Here is an 18,036-nt window from a genome sequence, read left to right as displayed (position 1 = left end):
TACTTCTCTGATTCTCCATTTGCAAGCTTTATATCTTACATTATTGTCAAATATAGTATTTAATATATATTAATTGGCCACCAACAAGATGCTGAGCACTGTACTACAAATAGGAATATGAAGGTGAATAATGAACAACTGCTAAAAGAGATTTTATACAACAGTAGAGGAGTTATAAAAGGAAACTAAAAGTCATATCATATATGTGTGAATTCCTATCTATTATAAATTGTTGACTGGAAAATTTTGGAATGATTCTCAGAATAGGACTCTACAATCAATTCACTAAGTTTGATAAAGGAGCAGGAGTGGGGAGTGATGGTGTCTGGGCCAGATATCTACCCTCCTTTGCTTAATCATTGGAAACAGAATGAGCTGTAAAATACTGTGCTTTACTAAAATATAACATTTATTAACCTTTACAAATGGAAAAGACAGTTCCATTTAAAATAATACCAATACTGTGTTGAGATTGCGAATGACTTCCTCATACTGAACTATGAAACATTTTCATTTCATTCAGACCATACAAATTTATGAAAAATTTCTAAATGTAGAAAGGTTTTTAGGAAGAAGAATGAACTTTATATTTAAACTTCATACATAGCATTACAAATTCTGTAATTAGGATCCTGGTTTCTTACTTGCTCATTCTCTTGCTCTCTTTTCTATAATATGGGTGCTTTTGCACAAAATTCATAGCTAGAAATGTGTCTTCACAATTACTAAATGAACAATCCCTAATAGATAAGAGACTAGGCTACATTCAGGGACCTGGGTGCCCAACAGCCAATCACTTATTCTGTGGTTAGGGGAAACACCAGCTCCATTCAAAGTGCTTGGATTTTTCTCTACATTTTGCACGTGTGTATATATCTTTCATTTCCCTTATGGCCTCCCAGCTTCCTACTTTATTGAATCCCTTGTAACGTGGGTGCAGATATTGCTATGGCTTTCTGTCCCTGATGACTCTGTATGTTGAAAGATTCCACCTGCAAAGGGAATACATTCTTTTTGCTAAAAGCTATTTTCAAAAACAACTATTTATTGACATTGTTTTTATTGTTGTTGTTTTTACTTTTGCTGTTGAGAGGAGCAGGCTGTGAGATTACCCAGAATCTTGGGTTAGATAGCAGTTCTTGGATGAAGTGAGTGGTCAGATGTCCCTACCTCTAATTATAGACCTCAGGAAGTCAACTCCATTCCCTGCTTCCTGAAAAAACAAGGTCCTGGCAATACTATGAGTTCTTTTGATCATCTCTACCTTTACTTTTATGGAAGTGAAAATTTTCCCCTCTCCTCTTCTGTCACATTTCCCATTAGGAGATTTGCTAACAAAGAGTATAAATGAAATATCTATTAGTCATTTTTTTGTAATAATTTGGAAAAAAGAAACAATTATTTTATTAGGAGAGATGCACACCGTGGAGCCCTAGCATAGAGCCAATACATCCTGTTTCAGGATTTAGGGTTCTTATGTTCCATTATCTCTTCGTCTGAGGGGTGGAGTATTAGGGGTGAATAAACCAGTGTGATTCACCCCATAATTGGAGAACTATTGATTTTATCTATTCTCTAATTAATATGTCATTTTATTTCTGCCTTTCAAAACAGAGAAAAAAAACCTGTATTAAAAAAAATAAAGCAATTAACAAGATGATTAAATTCAAAATCAAAAACTTTCAAATTGGCAAAATAACTTACTCATTTTGCAAGACCAAACATACCAGATTAATTATTTTTCTTTTTACCTAACACAGATCTCCAAATGATAATTATTTTACTCAGTTATTTTATTTGACATGGACAGTAAATGTTTCAGGTTAAGAAACACAATTTAAATGTGATAAAATTTCACAACTATTCTATAAATATTTTTCTCAAATTATGGTACTAAAATTTTCCTAAAGGAAAAAAAATTTTAATGTTTTTTCCAAAGGAAAAAAAATCAAAATAATTTCATCACAGTTCAGTAATTCAAGCATGTTATCCTTATATACAGGGGTTTGCAAAACAAATTAAAGATATCATCAAATTTGGGAGAGGGTTTTTTTAGAGTGTTTCCTTCATGCTCTGAGTTTTTAGCAATCATAGTCAGTATTCTCCGGTGTATGATCTGTGAGTGATTAATGGTTTCATGGAGACAAAATTTTGTTCTTGTTTTTTAGTGTTGGAAGTGTTATCACTTGGCCTGAGATATCTTAGACCATTGCCAGTCATTTTCACAAAGAAAGCTCTATAGGATCTTGGTGGGCTGTTAAATGATCTGACTCAAAGTGATATATATTACTTTTGTAACTCTGGCGAAAATTTGTCACATAACCTCAACTAGCCACAAGAAGTCTAGGAAAGCAATCCCACCATGTACCTAAGAGGCAAAGACCTGGAGCTATTTGCTTAATAGCACTTACTACCTCAGAAGTTGGAATAGCCGATAGATGAAGACAGGATGTGTCTGGAATGGATCACTAAGTTTGTCTGTGGCTAACTTGCATATAAACTTACAACTTTTCAGAATAAAATCATGGATCTGCTTGATCATCTCATTGTTTTTCTATCATGAATATTTTTGGTCTTAGACAAACCTAGCTAGTGAGTGATGTCATGATAGAGAAAATATGTTACACTTTTCTGTGCTATAGTCATTGTATCAGTTATGCATTAAATTATTAATTATTTCTTGTTTTATTAAATGTATAGTGGACTCATACTATATACTATGTATCAATTATAGAAGTACACAAAAAATAGTTTTCCTTCTTAAATAGCTTATAGTCTACTTTGTGGTCTAAAATTTTAATGAATAGGTCTTACTTTTTGTTTGCTGTACTGTGTCAGGTGTAAATATGACCAAAACCAGCATGCAGATGGTTTCGAAATGAGACAGATAAGATTTGAGGTGGGGCCTCCCATCAGTGACATGTGCTATAAATTAGACAAGAGATAAGATGTTGGGGTGTCAGTAGTGGTTCTGCTACCACATGACATTCTTCCTAAACTCACAAAGTGCTTAGAAAGCTGATGGACATCCCTTTCGGCATCAGAGGGAACTGACACTTACTCTGGGTGACTTCCTGAGAGATGCCTCTGGGGTGTATCATTTATAAAGCAGTCTTTATTTTACTTACTTTTGTAAGTGAACTCAACCTTGGTAGAAACTTTTAAATCACTCTATTAGTGGAAGTAACAATGTCCAAGCTTCAAAACATCAGATTTAATGTAAGTTTAGTAATTTATTAAATGTGGATAGATATTTACATAATTTAATCTCTTATCCTCCACACTGGAAAGAATTACAATGCTAATTTTTAAACCTTTGCCCAATTGAATAGAAAACAAAAAGTGTTATGAATATATGATGTAATCAGAATAATTATTTTATATGGAAAATTTATTGTACTTGCAATCTTGGAACCCTTGAAATACAAGTATTAAACAACCAGATCTTAAGTGTGGCTCATAATGTATCCATTTTCCTTAGAATTATTACTTTTGTTTGGGCTTCAGTTTTCAAATAATTCAGCCTTGAAAAGTACTTAAAAATCAATACATGTTTTAGACTGTTCATAAATATTATTAATATTATAGTTATCTTTAATAATTTTTGAGTTCTGTGTCTTGTTCCAATTTATTGAAACTTGTTTTATGGCCCAGAATTGGTCTATCTTAGTGAATGTTCTGTTTGCTCTGAAAAAAAGTGTTTTAAACAGCTATTTGATGAAGTGTTCTGCAACTATCAATTAGGATAATTAACAGTGTTCTTCAAATTGTTTATATCCTTACTGATTTTATCACTGCTTGTCCTGGTAATTCTTGAGAAAGAGATATTAAAAAAATGCAACTATAATTTGGGATTTATCCCTTCCTCCTTTCAGGCTTTTCTTTTTTTTTTTTTTTTTTTCATTTTTCCCTTTTTATAGGCACACCTGCGGCATATGGAAGTTCCCAGGCTAGGGAATGAATCGGAACTACAGCTGCCAGCCTACACCACAGACCTTTTGTGGACAAAACCTTCCAAAAATAATGATGTATTGGATATTGTAATACCTGGGTTCAGCATGTCATCCTGAACACTCTGGAAAAGGCATATGAGAAGTCAAAACTTTCTCCCAAGAATTCAAAACATACTGAAGCAGCCTAGAGCCTTTTTTTTTTTTTTCCATTTATAATGATTTTTATTTTTTTTCCATTATACCTGGCTTACAGTGTTCTGTCAATTTTTTACTGTACAGCATGGTGACCAAGATACACATAAGTGTGTAGATTCTTTTTTCTCACATTATCATGCTCTGCAATAAGTGACTAGACATATTTCCCAGTGCTATACAGCAGGATCTCATTGCTTATCTATTCCAAAGGCAATAGTTTGCATCTATTAACCCCAAATTCCCAATCCATCCAACTCCCTCCCCCTTGGCAACCACAAGTCTATTCTTCAAGTCCATGATTTTCTTTTCTGTGGAACGGTTCATTTGTACCCTATATTAGATTCCAGATATAAGCGATATCATATGGTATTTGTCTTTTGCTTTCTGACTTATTAGAGCCTCTTTTTACTAATTCACATAACTTTATTATGATAGTAACAGTTCATTTTAGTTACTTATCACGTGGCACTTTTAGAGGGAGGTAGTATTGAAATAGTGTGACTGTCTTAAATAAAAATTTTTTCATTTCCTTTTTTTAACTGATACTTTTTAAGAAAAACTTTTCCTGTATTTTTATTTCTGCTGCCAGTAACTATTTTCAAAACAGACATGGCTCCAGCTGTTTTTAAATTTTATCGAAGTATAGTTGATTTGTACTGTTGTGATAGTTTTAGTTGTACAGCATTCTGTTATAATTTATCAGAGGATATTGAATATAGTTTCCTGTGCTATACACTAGGACCTTGTTTTTTATCCATCCTCTATATAATAGTCTGCCTCTGCTAATCTCAAACTCCCAGTCCTTCCCTCCCCAACAACCCCCCCTTAGCACGGAAGGTCATACTCTGAAATATATTTCCTAAAAATATTATCACCCCTGGTTTCATAAACCATTAATATCCAAAGTAATATTTTTGGTTTATTTGTGAGCTTTTAAATACTTTTATTTAAGTATATCACATTTTATATATGGAACCTATACAAATGTAGAATGAGAACAATATAGGGGTTACCACATCAGAATAGCAACTTCTTGCATACTTCAGTCAGTAAGAAGCACTAGAATATTTCTGGCATAAATATACAATAAAATTCCAGTCGACTTGTGTTTTCCAACTTGATTTTTTTACTTTACTTGATGAACTAAAAGTTGGCCCTGGAATGTCAAAGCAGGTACTGCCTAGAGTTATACTTGAAAAACACACAACAGCAACAAAAATGGAGCAAGTTAGTGTTTTCCTAACATAATTGACTATTTTTATGACACACATGTGCATACAGACCATCAAAAGCTCACACTTGAATAACACAGGCCATGCAGCACTTACTCTGGTACACAAACTCTTGGATAATGGTAGTCAAGAAACTATAATACCTTCTCTGTCACTCAAACAAAGTAAATGTATGCTTTTTTCCCCCATCATTCCCATTTTACCTAGTTACACATTATATTAATAGATAAAAATACACGAGAGGCAATACCTACTTGACAATACACCCTGAATCAGTTGTTCTCAGATTTTATTTCATAGACAAGGAATTAACTTTCTCCTCAGAGTTTTTGTGTGACACAAAATTGAGATATTATTTTTTTTATAATAAGAGACTGAAAATCTGCCACCTATTATTATTACAATTTCATGTGAAACTAGAAATGTAGGAGGTTGTAATGAACAGTTGATGAAAATTTCTTGCCTCCAGGTCAGTGAAAATAATCACCATGGCTGCCCCTAGTCCACAAAGGATCCTTTGGAGTCTAAAGTGAATCCTCAAGAGGATGAGAGAGAACTTTATACATCCTTTTCACATGATGCAAACTGATCATATGCAATCATATCCCAGTTATTCTGGGAAGGAAATGACATGTGTTAACTTAGAGATGGCATTCCTGCTATTCAGATATGAGGGCTTCTAGTGACTTGGAAAGACAAATGGCTGATTTTGCAGGTTCTACGTTTCAATGTCAGTTACCAAAAAGAAACCTGTCATCTGGAGAGGAAGAACAAGATGAAATCAGAATTACCAGAATTATAGAATTGTATTCCTTCCTGCCTGAAGGCATAGTCATCTTATTCAGCATCAGTTCTTAAGCATTTGACTCTGAGAAATATATTTGAAATAGAAGTGTAGGCAACTAGATAGACCCTGTTTGCCATATATATGCACATATATATGTGGCATATGGCATATATATATATATATATATATATATATGCAGATGATTTGCATAGTGGATATATATATGATGTCTTTCCTGTGAGGAGGTTGTTTTAGCTTTCTTTCTCCTCCAGATTGGATCTTGTAACTCTTATACATCCTCTGATTAAAGCCTTTCAGTGGCTTATAATAAAGTTTGAATATGCTTAGCATGACCACCAAGGCTCTGCGTGATCTGACCCCTGCTTCCCTCTCCAAAATCACCTTGTATCACTCTCACCTTTTATAGACCATTCACTAGCTTCATTAGACTTCTTGAAGCTTGGTCTTTCATTAGAAATTTTTGCTTTGGCTGTATTCTCTGCCTCTCCAAATTTGGTTTGTATTTTACCTTCTTAGAGAGCTATTTCTTGTATACTTTTAGCTCAAGTTGCCAATCCTATGTTCACCTTCATGTTACTGTGGGTCTTTGCTTCCGGCACTTAGAATGGTTTTATGTGTTTACTGACTTGTTGCTTTGGGTATGTTTCCACTAGGATGTTAGTTGGTAAATAGTATAAGTTTCAGCTTTCTCTATTAGTATTGAATTCCCCCTGGCACATGGGGAACACAGTGGTGATTGTTGAAGTGTATTTCTTTCCTGAGAGCAGTCACTGTTGATGATGGTGTTTCAGTGATTTCCACATCAGTATTCTGAACTGCTGGTCCAGATAGTCATGTAATTATTTTCAACAAAGACACATTGTTAGATGTTTATTGCAATTGACATGAACAGTCTTTCACAATTATCATAAAATTGTTAAGTGACAACAGTGTGCTGTGGTTGATCTACACAATGAGTTAAATTTTTATTCTTGCTTCTTATGTGCTCTGTAACCTTGCTAAGTCTCCATTTCCCAATCTGTATGGTAGGAATAATAGATAACTCATGGGAATGCATATAATATTGAATAGCTAGTGTGTCCCTTAAGAGACTGAGACAGGGCCTGAACGTAGTGCTTGCCCCATAGAAGGAATCTTATGAATCATTAACAAAACTTTTGTCTCTGTCATCCCCAATTTTTTTCTTTTTGCTATACATATGCCTTCTATATAAACAAAGCTTAAGATAGTAATACAAATGAATCAAAATAGTGGCCTGATAATGATTGAAATATTTATTTGTCCTTTTCTGGTCTTTGTAATAATACATTTCATAAAGTACCCTGAGGTCAGGACTTAGCTCACTGCAATTTAACATTTTAATTTTATTTGCATTGTATTGATATATCTTATAAACATATTATTAATATATGTTTTTGCGTATCCTTTTAGGATCCCCCAAATCTGTAGGTTCGGCTTCTTTTTTCCCCCTTCCTAGCTGAGAGTGTTTTGAATTCTGATTTTAGAGAAACAGTTTTTAATTAGAACTGTGTGTATTTTTCCCATTTCATATCTAATCAAGAACAGATGCATCACAAATTAAATATATGCTGCCCTATGCTATGTGTTGGCACTAAGTTTGCAGAGGGTAGTAGTGTGAAGTGTCAGGAATATACAGACAATGAGGTAAGCCTGTGGGAACTGGGGTGGCCTACCTTATCTTTGCTGTTGCTGTAAGAGAAGGCGAACCCTCACTAACTGCTCATACAGATCAATGCTTATCTAATACTAACATGTAACCCAGTACTTCAGATAGCTATATGTTATTAAATCAAGCATTTCCATGAGAAAACCCAAGAACAGTATTTTGGCTAGGAACCTGAGGGCAAAGGAGAGAGAGCGTGTATTCTCATCATCTCAGAGCACCCCAGCTTCCTGACAAGAAGAGTCTGCCTTGCTCAGAACTGACTCAGAGTCTCATCACCACAGTCTGCCTGAAAGGTCTTCCAGATTAATGACACTATTTCCTGCATCCCAGTTGGCCTCTGTAAACGCGAGAAGCCTCAGATTACACATTTTCCCCATCCCTTTATGATTTCGTACATCTATTACTGTGACTTCCTCTCAAGATATTCTCTGATGTCATCCCTCACATTGTCCACTGAGTTCTGTGGATCTGAGTTCTGTGGATCTTATCCGCAAAATCTTTCTGACCTTTACTTCTTTAACTATTCCATTCACTTTTTTTTTTTTTTTCTCAAACTGAAACCTAGTTCTTGCTTGAGAACACTATTTTCCCCTCTATCTCATGCAAGTGGTGCCTTTTCTCTTTTCTTCTGCTCATCCTTGGGCCCTGCAAGTGAGAAACATGTGTTGATCTTCCTTGTCAGTTACAGTCCATTTCCCTCTCTCTAGACAATTGCTTACTTGGCTCCTCTTTACCTCCATCTCCATATCCAATTCATTGGGTCTCTTTCAAAATGTATCTGGAATTTGACTGCTTCTGAACCATGTTCACCTTGACCATTCTGTTTCAAGCTACCATCATTTCCCACCTGGGTTATTGTAACACCTCCTAAGTGATTTCTTTACTTCTACCCATGCACCCTTTGGGCTTACCTTTCATGTAGTTGTCAGAGGATACCTTTGAAAGCCTAAGTCATATCTTGTCACTTCATAGCTCCAAACTACACAGTGGTTTTCTGTCCCATGAAGAGGCCCATAAAGTCCTCCTGCATTATCTAACTCCTCAGCTGCCCCTGGAATCTCATGTTGTATTGCACAATCCCTTTTTACTTTTAGCCATACCGCGTCTTTGCTATATCTAGAACTTTGCCAAGGATGCACCTTGTAGCTTTTGCACCAGTTCTTTCCTCTATCTGGAATGTTGTTTCAACAGATAAGTCTCTCACCTTTCACTTCTCAGATCTCTACTCAAGTTATGAGTAGAAGGTAAAGTTATGAATGAAATCTTCCTTGATTACTGTATATAAAGCCATCAATCTTCTTCTCTGTTCTTTATCCATCTGCTCTATTTTATGTTCACAGCACTTATCATAACTTCATGTATCATATATTTATTTACCCCATTCCCCCTAAAATGAAAGCTCTAAAAATGGTGAATTGTTTTACTTACTATTTTGTCCTCTTCACCTAGAACAATTTTTAGGATTTAGTAGATTTATATTATTTGTTGAATGAGTGTTTGAATTATTTCATCACTTTTCTGAATTACAGAGGATGGATTCTTCTCCTCAATCACTAGGAGATGTTTCTTCTACCTAGAAAGAAAACTACCTTTACCAAGTTCCATTAAAGAGAATAGAGAATAGAGGACGGAAAGAAAATCAATATGGGTTAATAACCTTACAGCAGTTAAGGTTAAGGTTTATTGGAAATTTCATGTTTAAGTCAAGAAAAGGGCATTAAATGGCCTATATAATTAATAAAGCTTTATTTATTAAATCTTGGAATGTTAGAGATACAAGTGATCTTAGGGGAAACTATGACATAAAGAGGGAAAGTGAATTTGTCCGCAACAGTGGAACAAATCAATTGGCAGGTCAGATTGCCTCATTATTCTCAATTCAGGATTCCTTCATCAACAATGACTATTTACCTCCTCAGGGAATGCTGTGGTCAAGGAAACAACACAAAATCTTACAGTAGTAAAGGAGATAACATGTTAAAAATATTGAAGTTAAACACATACCTTCCTGGGCTAAGTACTCTGAAGGAGGCAGCATCTAAAACGTGACGTATTTACGCGAGGAGACTGATCCAATATGAAGGATAAAGTAAGTCTTCCCTGGATGGGTGTAATCATGAAACAAATGGACTTTTGAGTGACACTGAGGAGTTAGCAAGAGAAAGAGGAGGGGAGCACGGTGCTATCTTCTGACTGTAGAAAGGCTTAGGTGACCTTTGATGATGCTAGATTCTTGATTGGAATTATTATTGTTGTATTGACTGCTTGTTAAAGTATAGTGGATATTAAGAACTGTATAACCTTATATATTATTTAACTGTGAATAAAATGTTCTTTTGCCTGCTCTTTCAATTTCAGGAATTAGTTTGCCATTACATGAAAAGTTCAACTTCTCTGCTTTTTTGTGTCAATTGGACTTATTTTCACTTCCTTTTTCTTTCTTTCAAAGATCCTTCTCCTGACAATCTAGTTCTTTGTAGCTCATCTTTTCTCATCCAGCTAGTTTCCTATTTTTATTGCTGAGTCATCCAATCAGGCTCAATTGTCTCTCTCTCCAGCTGGCTCTGTCCTTTTGGGGAAAAAAAATTCTGCTCCAGGTGCATTTTTTAAAATTAGGAAAATAGAAGTGCCTAAATATGGACACAACTAGAGTGTAATGGCAAATTCTGAAGAAGATGATTAGTATCTTTCACCTTCATCATGGCGACAGAGATTTAGAACTGCCTTATCACAGGCTTACACATAGCACTCACTGATAAATATTTAAAAAAAAAAACTAACGTGATTTTTATCAGTTGGTTGATTAGTTCCTTTCTCTTCTGAAATTTTAGATTAATTCAAAATTGAGTCACACTTTTTTTTTAAAGGAAATATAGTTTGAAACAAAAACACAACTAAACTAAGAAATTGGAAGTTTTGGAATTAATGGTAGATCATTTGAATTTCCCCTCTATTATCTGTGAAGAGCAAGACTTGCAGAGTTCTGATTGTGGCCCGACATAGTCTCTACCAGGATAAGGGTTCCATCCCTGGCCTTACTCAGTGGGTTAAGAAATCTAGCATTGCGTCAAGATGTGGTGTAGGCCAGGAGCTGCAGCTCTAATTCAGCCCCCAGCCCAGGAACTTCCATATGACACAGGTGAGGCCTTAAAAAAAAAAAAAAAAAAAAAAAAAAAAAAGATTACCAAATAAATTCATTGTTTAAAAGTTTAGAGTGGGACAATTAACCAACTTAGGAAAAAAGCTTTTAAGTCCTACCTACACGGAAGTCTTTGGATGACTATTAAGAAAAATATGAATTTAACACATGTATTATGTTTATAATACACTTTGTTCCATGTACTTGAACATAGGAGTTCATTTTCATATGCTCTATTGGTCTCCTACAATTGGTCCTAATTAGTGAATTACACTAAATGATAAATGAAACATTTTTTTCTGCTCAGTTTATTCAAATATTAATGTTTATATATTTATATTAGGTTAGCCTGATCACAAAATTCTACACACATTGTCCCAGATAATACATTTTGATTCATGTAGATCAAATCAATGATTTAGATTATTTGATACTTTGTGTTCTGTGTGGACCTAGCGTACATAGTAAACATGATACTCAAAAAATTTCCAGGAAACTTCATTTATCATATATTTAGTTTTGCCTTTACTGTATTCATATTGACCTAGCTATACAAAGTATAACTTGCTCAATTATCTTATATTCTAAATTGGATTAATGGGGCTAAAATTGATGGGGAAATTTAATTTAGCATGTAAAAACATTGTGCTAGCACTTCATATGCATTGTATCAAATAATCCCCGTAATAACTTCAAAAGTATATATGTTTAATCTTTTTCACAGGTGAGTAAACTCAGGTTCAGAGAAACTAAGAAACCTGAGCATCATTACATGAAATCAGTGAAAATGTTCTTTTTCAAAAGGAAAAATATTTGATGATATCTATGCTGCGAGATTAAATATATTAATACTATATTGGAGTCTCCATTTTCTATGCTTTTCAATGATTCAGAACACATTTCTCTGATAGTAAGATACTGCAGAAAAGTAGCATTGGACTCAGTGAGGTGAAGTAAGGCAAACATGAGGAACCAGGGACTTCTATTTTCAGCTTCATCACTATCTCATTGAATGAGCTCTGAAAAGCATTTAAAGCCTGACTTTTCACTTCTGAGGGAAAAAGAAGTAGAACAATTATGAGATTAATCTAACAAGGGTTTTCTGAAGATTAAGCAGTGTGGGTTTCAAGTTCCTGGAATAAAGATTGCTAGAAACAAGAGCTCTTTGAAGAAATAATTTCTTTTGAAGAAGTAATAATAAATAATAATTTCAGAGCTCAAATCACCCTGAAAGTTTGGAGAATTTTTTCCTAGTTACAAGGGAAACAAACACATTTTGTACCTCTCCCAGTTTTTCTCCTCCATTGAGAATCATTGTTTGGGTTGAGAAGAAAATTGCTGAAAAGAGACTGATTTCTAGTCTATTTCTGTTTTTAACCTACCATGTGACCTTAGTTAAGTCATTTAAACTCTGAGACCTGCGTTTTCTCATTTGAATAATCAGGGATTGATTGTCTATTTCAACTTTAAATAACATCAATGTGTGTCAGTCTCCCAGAATAATGCTTGGCACATAATGCAAGTTTAGTAAATACTAGGTGGAATGAATGAGTAAATGGTTCATTCCACTGCCTTCATTTATCATATCACATGAGGTGCCATAGGTGTGTCAGAGAGAGAAACTGTAAGTATACCATGTGAAGGAGCAGTACTTGCACAGGGAATGTTTGTGCAAGTACTTTTTCTTACTATGCTCACGGAGGAGGATTGGGCTTCTGGAAATTTGCTGAAATTTTCTCATCATCTAGGTCATCTATTGTGTGTATTTGTGTTTCTGAGACCTCACCCTCTTTTGATTGCAAAAATATGATTTATGTAGGAGAACTGGCCTTGACATACTAGTCATACAGGTATATTTTGTTTGATTTTTCTCACATAACTTAGTCCCTTAATGCTCTCCATATTTGTCTTCTGGTACAAAGACTTTTATTTTGGAAGAACTTTAGATTTGCAGAAAATTTATAAAGGTAGTGGATAGAGTTCCTATATACGTTTCACCCAGAGTCCTCTCATGTTAAAATTTTACACAACTATGATACATTTATTAAATAAGTTTTGGTGCATTGTACATTGGTACACTACTAACTACAGACTTTATTTGATTGCACCAGTTTTTCCGCTTTTCACTAGGATTCTGGGATACCATATCCCATTTAGTCATCATGTCTCCTTAGAGATATGCAATGTTCTTCAGTTTTTTTCTTGTTTTTCATGACCTGATACTTTGGAGTGTACTGGTAACTCTTGAACAATTTTTTTTTTCTGAGGTTTTCTCATGATTACACTTGAAGTGTGGCTTTTTTTTTTTTTTTTTTTTTGTCTTTTTGCTATTTCTTTGGGCCGCTCCCGCGGCCTATGGAGGTTCCCAGGCTAGGGGTCTAATCAGAGCTGTAGCAGCTGGCCTACGCCAAAGCCACAGCAACGCGGGATCCGAGCCACGTCTGCAACCTACACCACAGCTCACGGCAACGCCGGATCATTAACCCCCTGAGCAAGGGCAGGGACCGAACCCGCAACCTCATGGTTCCTAGTTGGATTCGTTAACCACTGCGCCACGACGGGAACTCCTGAAGTGTGGCCTTTTTTTTTTTTTTTTTTTTTTTTTTTCCCACTGTACAGCAAGGGGGTCAGGTTATCCTTACATGTATACATTACAATTACATTTTTCCCCCACCCTTTGTTCTGTTGCAACATGAGTATCTAGACATAGTTCTCAATGCTATTCAGCAGGATCTCCTTGTAAATCTATTCTAAGTTGTGTCTGATAAGCCCAAGCTCCCGAGTGTGTGGCTTTTTTAAAGAAAAAATATTACTGACATGAAGTGTTATATTCTTTGCATCTTCTGTGACATCAGCATGACCTATTGCTGGTGGTGTTGACCTTCATCACTAATAATTAGGGTGGTTGCTCTACTGTAAAAGTACTATTTTTCTTTTTCCAAACTATTCTTCACAAGCAAGTCACTAAATATAGCCTATACACAAGGGGAAAGAAATAGATCTTTGGGGGAGTTCCCGTCGTGGCGCAGTGGTTAACGAATCCAACTAGGAACCATGAGGTTGCGGGTTCGGTCCCTGCCCTTGCTCAGTGGGTTAACGATCCGGCGTTGCCGTGAGCTGTGGGGTAGGTTGCAGACGCAGCTCGGATCCCACGTTGCTGTGGCTCTGGGGTAGGCCGGTGGCTACAGCTCCGATTCAACCCCTAGCCTGGGAACCTCCATATGCCGCAGGAGCGGCCCAAGAAATAGCAACAACAACAAAAGACAAAAAAAAAAAAAAAAAAGAAATAGATCTTTGCCACCTGGAGGGAAAGATATCAAAGAATATGTGGAAATGAGTTAAGATCACCATGATAATTAATTAATAAGTACTTGAGAGAGATGGCTATAGGCTATGTGACTGTCCTGTTTACCTTTAGAGCTTGGTTCACTCATTTTACCAGCCTTCAGTGAAGCTTGGCTGCAACGGATATTACCAAGGTATTCTATTGGTGATTTCTTTTGTATTTACTATTCGAAATTCCTCTGTAAGGAAAATTTGCCCCTTCTTCTCTACTTATTTATTTAATTATTTGTTTATATCAGTATGGATTCATGAGTATTTATTTTGCTCCTTGAGTTTTAATCTAATACTGTTGTTATTTATTTTGTTGCACAAATTGTTCCAGCTGTGATGAGCTCTTTCAGGTTGGCTCCTGTGTCCTTTTGTGATGTCTCTTTTTTTTCACCAACATTACTATCTGACGTTCCATGGTTCTCCAGATTCAGCTTGTATTTTCCCTTCTCTAGTCACTATCATTTGTATACTTCATGAGTATGTAAAAATTATTTGGAATAATACTTTTAAAATGTCTTTTAAAACTTTTAATTGGTTTTCCCAAATCATTTTGGAGATTATGATTTTAGTGTTTTAAATAACGACTGTATTTCAACCCATTTTACAAATCATCATTGTAGGAGAATCATTTATAATCAGAATTGTTGAGGAGAGGAATGAGATCACTGTGTTGCATTCATCCTTTGTCATTCAAATGGTCAGAAGAGCCAGGACACATAACAAGAACATATTAGATGACCCCCAGCCACTCTGTTTGGCTTTAAAAGGAGGTGAGAGTTTTGAGAAACAGATTTACTTTTTAAATTAGATTATCCTTAGACAAATATTCATATTGTTTTATTCCTTAAGTATGTAAATTATCTCAAGGGGCTTTGAGAATTGTGACAAAGGCTAGAATAATCCAGTGAGAATGCTTTCTTTTGACTCATCTCTATTCTGGACTCTTGCCATTAAATGCTGCATTTTGTACCAATATTAGCATGTCTGTGAAGTTGCAGTGTGTTTGCAAAAAGCCTTTCTTTAGGTAAGGCATGAAACATCCCCCAGTATTATATCTGGCTTTGCTTTGTATTTGGAGGAAGATGTCAAGCATGCAAAGTAAGTCATAGGACCGTGCACATTAAAAGTGTTTGAACTCCACTTTTTTGAGGCCACTTCCTTTTTTTCCTTAAAAGATCACAACTTACTATACCAAGACACTTAGAATTATCAAGCACACTGTAACAATGCTTAAATTGCAAGGATTTGTGTTAAACAATGAATTTAAGTGTGCTTCTCTTTTTATGGGCACAGATACTTGTCTACTTATTGCTGTTTATATTGTCTCTTAGGTTGAAGGCAGCAAAAATGTGATTATAAGATGTGATGGAGGTTCCTAGGCTAGAAACGTAGAAATCGAGACATAGGGAAATCAGCTTTTAACAAAGTTGATTAAGGTTTTAGTATGTTTTTCCTCTGTGGTTTCAAAACACATTTTGTTCTCTGAGACCTATAAATGTATAGTTTCCAACTAAAGTAACCAATGGGTAAGTTTCCAAATTTGAATTGGCTCCTAAGCTCATGTACACATTTCTCATGGAAATATTGTTATACTTGGTAATTAAGTTCCAACAAAAGTTAGTAAAATTTCTCTTAATTTAAAAATGCATGAAATATGAAATATCAAATATGACAAATATGAAAACACCACAGAAAATAATGAATGTGTATTTTTGAATGTATTTAAGAAATATATATTTACAAAATCCACATACATTATTCTGAACATAGGAAGTTTGATATCTGTGTGTCAAGCTACTGCTACATATCTGTAGATGTATTATTTGAGAAGGTCAGAAGACCTGGATCTGACCAAGTCTGACTCTCATAGTTCCTCACCATGTGAAGTTAATACAAACCATCACCCTTACCTATAATTATCATATTTTTATGAGGAACAAGGTGAGATGGGTATATGGAAATTCTTTGAAAATTTTACAAACAAAAGCTAAGAGTTCAGCATCACCAAACCAGTTTTACAAGAAATGTTAAAGGGGCTTCTCTAAGCAGAAAAGGCCATGACTAGAAATATGAAAATTACAAAAGGAAAAAAATTTCATTGGCTTATTGGTAAATGCAAATATATGCAGCAAAGGTAGTAAATTAACCACATATAAAGCTAGGGAGAAGGTTAAAATTTAAAGTTACAAACTATGCCTCAGAAATACAGAGGATAGTAGATTATTATGGGTAATTAATTATATACCAATAAAGTGGACTATGTAGACAAATTCGTAGATACATTCAATCACTAAAGACTGAACCAGGAAGAAATATAAAATATGAACAGAACAATTACCAGTGATGAAATTAAATCAGTAATAAAACAGCTCCCAATAAATAAAAATTATACAACTCAATGATAGTTGTAGTTAACATATGCTGTGCACGAAGGTTTGTGTTTCCCTACATTAAAAAAAAATCCTGTTTATTGCTCTTATTTCCAATTTTTATTGAGATGTAATTGACATACACATATAAGCTTCTTATACCACATAACGACTTGACATACATATATTGTAAAATAATTGCCACTAAATGAATTTAAACATCTCTCCATATAGTTAATCTCCCCCAGTTTATTTCCTTGTGACGAGAACTTTTAGGAATTATTCCCTTAGCAACTCTAAAATGTACCATACTGCAGTGTTAATTAATGTCGTCATCTTGTACATTATATCCCCAGTATTATTCGTATAACTAAAAGTCTGTACTTTTTAATTACCTTCATCCAGTTCCCCTACCCCGGGCCCCCTATTGCCTGGCACTGGTAACTACTGATCTGGTCTCTTCATATTTTTTTTAATCGCACATATATGAGATTATACAGTCTTTCTCTGTCTGACTTATTTTATTTAGCGTAATGCTCTCAAAATCCATCAATTTTTGTCATGAATTGCAAGATTTCCTTCTTTTTTAATGGCTGGAAAGTACACACACACCCCCACACATACATGCACATACTTAGATTCCTTCCATGTCTTGGCTATTGTAGATAATGCTGTAGTGAACATAGGGGTGCAGACATCCTTTGACATAGTGATTTTGTTTCCCTTGGATACACACTCAGAAATGGGATTGAGGAATCATGTGGCAGTTTTAGTTTAAATTTTTTGAGGAATCGTCATACTGTTTTCCACAGTGGCTGTGCCAATTTGCTTTTAGAACACAAATCCATCATATTGTAATTTATTATAGCTTAGATTCTTTCACATGTAAACGATTAACTTACATTTTCAAAGGTAATTTTGTAATTCTTTTTTTTTTTTTTTTTTTTTTTTTTTTTTGTCTTTTTAGGGCTGCACTCACAGCATATGGAGATTCCCAGGCTAGGGGTCCATTCAGAGCTATAGCTGCTGGCCTGCGCCACAGCCACAGCAATACCAGTTCCAAGCCATGTTTGCAACCCATATCCTAGCTCCTCACAAGGCCGGATCCTTAACCCACTGAGCGAGGCCAGGGTTCGAACCTGTATCCCCATAGTTCCTAGTCAGTTTCGTTTCTGCTGAGCCACAACAGGAACTCCTAAAATTCATTTTATTTCTTTTCTTTTTTAAAAAATTAAAGTATAGTTGACTTACAATGTTGTGTCAATTTCTGCTGTACAGAGTGATTCAGTTATACATATACATATCCCAGGAGGTATA

At 35.0% G+C, this 18,036-nt stretch overlaps 1 protein-coding gene and 1 long non-coding RNA gene across 2 annotated transcripts in view; both read left to right on the top strand.

The window, feature by feature from the left end:
* HCN1 (hyperpolarization activated cyclic nucleotide gated potassium channel 1) overlaps positions 1-18,036 on the top strand; it is a 371,079-nt gene that overhangs the window by 53,201 nt on the left and 299,842 nt on the right. The window lies entirely within an intron of this gene.
* On the top strand, positions 12,162-16,736 carry LOC146395531 (uncharacterized). The gene is made up of 2 exons (XR_014831280.1): positions 12,162-13,304; positions 14,245-16,736. It is a non-coding gene; the product is annotated as an uncharacterized LOC146395531 (long non-coding RNA).

The sequence above is a fragment of the Sus scrofa genome, chromosome 16 (assembly GCF_054392235.1).
Source record: "Sus scrofa isolate SSC_HxYL_T2T_F1_AM1 chromosome 16, Sscrofa_HxYL_maternal_Yorkshire_Landrace_v2.0, whole genome shotgun sequence".
NCBI classification, from domain to species: domain Eukaryota; kingdom Metazoa; phylum Chordata; class Mammalia; order Artiodactyla; family Suidae; genus Sus; species Sus scrofa.
The sequence above is the reverse complement of the archived record's forward strand: the minus strand, read 5'-3'. Positions and strand labels throughout refer to the sequence as shown.